The sequence below is a fragment of the Drosophila gunungcola genome, chromosome 3R (assembly GCF_025200985.1).
Source record: "Drosophila gunungcola strain Sukarami chromosome 3R, Dgunungcola_SK_2, whole genome shotgun sequence".
NCBI lineage: Eukaryota > Metazoa > Arthropoda > Insecta > Diptera > Drosophilidae > Drosophila > Drosophila gunungcola.
Window position 1 is genome coordinate 18239501 of NC_069139.1, and position 2966 is coordinate 18242466.

General features: G+C 41.7%; 1 long non-coding RNA gene across 1 annotated transcript; it reads left to right on the forward strand.

Moving 5' to 3' along the window:
* The first annotated feature begins 1901 nt into the window (after window positions 1-1901).
* LOC128251649 (uncharacterized) lies at window positions 1902-2744 on the forward strand. Its single transcript, XR_008267219.1, has 2 exons — window positions 1902-2421; window positions 2526-2744. It is a non-coding gene; the product is annotated as an uncharacterized LOC128251649 (long non-coding RNA).
* The last annotated feature ends 222 nt before the right edge of the window (window positions 2745-2966 follow it).

Consider the following 2966-nt stretch of genomic DNA (forward strand, 5'->3'; position numbering starts at 1 on the left):
ACATTCTTATCTCAATATAAACAAACTAAGTTTATTACAAAAATATTCGCTTCATTGTTAGTGTAACATAATCATTTGATAATCGGAATTCGATTTAAATGACCACCAAAAAATTGTTATGGTTCCTATCTTTAACGGAGAAATTGAATTAAATATTTTTGCTGCATTGTATATTTTCCATTAAAATCCTGTGGCAAATTGTTGCCACATATCCACCTAACTATTCACAGCCCGTGTCCGATAAAAAAACACACTAAAAATTTACTAAAACTGCGGCGAGGCCCAAAGTCCCGTTTGCATATTGCAAAAACACGAGCGAAAAAATAGAAACAAAATGCTGGACGAAACTAGCTTAGAACTGCATTTATGCGCTGACAAACTGACCAGACTGCGACTCCATGATGGGAAAAATTGCTGTCACAACACAAAAATGGGGGCCCACCTGCGATTTTGTAGTGCGAGAGTATGTGGCGGAATAAAACCGCTTAAGTTTTCACTCAGCGAACTGTAAAACTGCATTCGAATTGGCCAAAAGATGGAATTTCATCGCGTTATGGCATAAAAAATTCCATGAACTTGGACTGGCAATGGGTGTACGAACTGCCTTAAATGTTTATAATAAGAGTGCGCGACTTGTCACACATTCAGGACCGAAGCTCGTTTAGATTTTTTGCCATAGATTATGTTTTGATGGAACGCCAGCTGCAAAGGCAGCATCTGCCGACGCCTGATGATGATTTTAGTGGCTGCCAGATGTTGTCGAGCCGCAAAGAAAAATAAAAAGCTTGGAATGGAAAGCTGCGAAAATAGAAAATACCTTCCGTTGGAAAAAAATCCAGTCAACGACGTGAACTGCTGACAGGGAGAAACGAGCGTGGAGCTGCGGCAATAAAAACCGCAAAATCCGAATAAAAATGCTGCCAGTGACGTTACGTCGCCGCTGCCCAACTCTCAATTTTGATGGCTACCGCACAGAACAACTAAAAATCCTCGAGCTGGCACTCTAGTTAGTTAGTCGAGCCACTGCCGGGCAAGAAATTCTAAATCAAAATTCTATCCAGGCAGCCAGAAGGGATTCAGGTGGGTTAGTGTGTTGACTCAGTGCTGTGAGCGGGGCTTTTTACTTACCAAAAATCTAGCTTTTAGCTTTTGACTTAAATATTAATATAAGCTCGAAAACTACGTTCAGAAGTGAATAAGTTTGTGGGAACTAAATTTTGTAAGCTTTTTATTTTTAAATATTTATTTTTGTCTCGAGTGGGATTATGTTTACTAGGAGTGAAAGGCTTACTTGTTTTTAAACAAATGACTTATAATTAAAACCAACCAGATACATAAATAGAACTTGCGTTGTACTATTTTTGTCCTCAGCTTCATTTTTATAATCCCCATTTGGCTGCACTGGTAAGTTTGTTAGTGGGTTTCTGGTGCTTCTCAGTGGCCAGCCATTCAGTTTGTAAACCGCGCAGCGCGTATAAATAAATATTTACAACTCGTTTGCCGCAGCCAAAGGCAAACGCAGGACTACGGGAAGGATGCGTCCGGAGACGAAGGTCTCCGGAGCCGCAGCTTCAGGTGTTGAAGCGTTCAAGGACCCGCGCACCAGCCCACCTGCCCTCCTATCGCTTGGCCACCAGGTAAGCTGCTAGCTCGAACACCTTCTAGGGCCGCATTGCTGTTGCCGCGTTAACAATGCAAACTCATTGTCAGTTTTGTTTTCTTATTTTCGTGGCTGGAGAATGAAAACGGTTTCAATGAATTTTGGTGACTTGTTTAGCGACGAACAGAATTTTGAGCGGACGTTGGACGCTGGTAAGAATAAAAGCACACTTTTAAAGCAATCAGGAGAGTCAAGACACTTTTAAAGCAATCAGGGGAGTCGAGACTATTAAATCAAATGAAGTGCCACAGTGGAAGGAAGTAGAAAACTGGGAAACTAAAACTTTAAAGCTCATTTCGGTTTTGTATTCTTTAGTCATTCCATTCGGTATCGGATAAAACTTCATCCATACGTAAAATGTAATACAGCCAGTGTCAACCAACACTCAGATAATCAACGAAATTATGCCATCAATTTCCGAAATATTCTGCTACAAATAGGTTTCTAAGACCGATGAGCTCTGCCAAAATGTCTGCTTTTAAATCATAGAGAGTGAGCTTGCCGAAAAAAAAGCAGAAGCGGAATGCATGTGCCAAACAAAAAACTTGGCTTCATGAATTAAAGATGACTACGCCACGCGTTCTGCCATGAAAGGGGGTGTGGCACCCGGCACCACTGACAAGGGCATTGACTATGCGAACAATGCGAGGTGCAAGTGGAGGAGTTGGAACTTCAAAGGGTCGAGGGACAAAGGGAGCTACAGCTACCTAGGGAAACGTGGCCAACCGAGCGTGACCAAGAACGCCCAAACCCTGTTTAATGTAAGGAAAAACGCAATCAAAATGCGACACTTTTTCAAACACTTGGGGCGCGGGAGACAATGAAAATTTCATTTCTTCATTTCAACGCATGCTTTTCTTCTCAGCTTTCGCCTTCGCACTCGCCCTCTTTCAGTTGTCCGTCAGCCAAGAACAATGCTCAAATAAACTATTTATTGTGCTGGTTGCTGGCTGCTGGCTGTTGGCAAGGACAACGAGGAAGGTCCTGGCATCTGAGCAAACGCAATTAAATTTGTGTGTAGCGTATAAATAAATTTTAAGTGGCAGTTAAGAGACCTGCGCTGCCAGGGCTTAACCAAATTCCACACAGATTGCATAAATCCATGCGAAAGAGCAAATCGAACAAATCAATATTCCGCTGGGAGCTTTGGCTACGGCCAGAATCCTATTTAAATGTTTATGCAGTTCTTAATTTTTCGGGATTTCCTGTACGCCAGTTAAGCCAGTAGGCCGAGGATTGTTTTTCGCCATTTGACATTTTAAATTATTTAGCAAAGTTTTTATGCCAGGCAATAAATATTGAAATA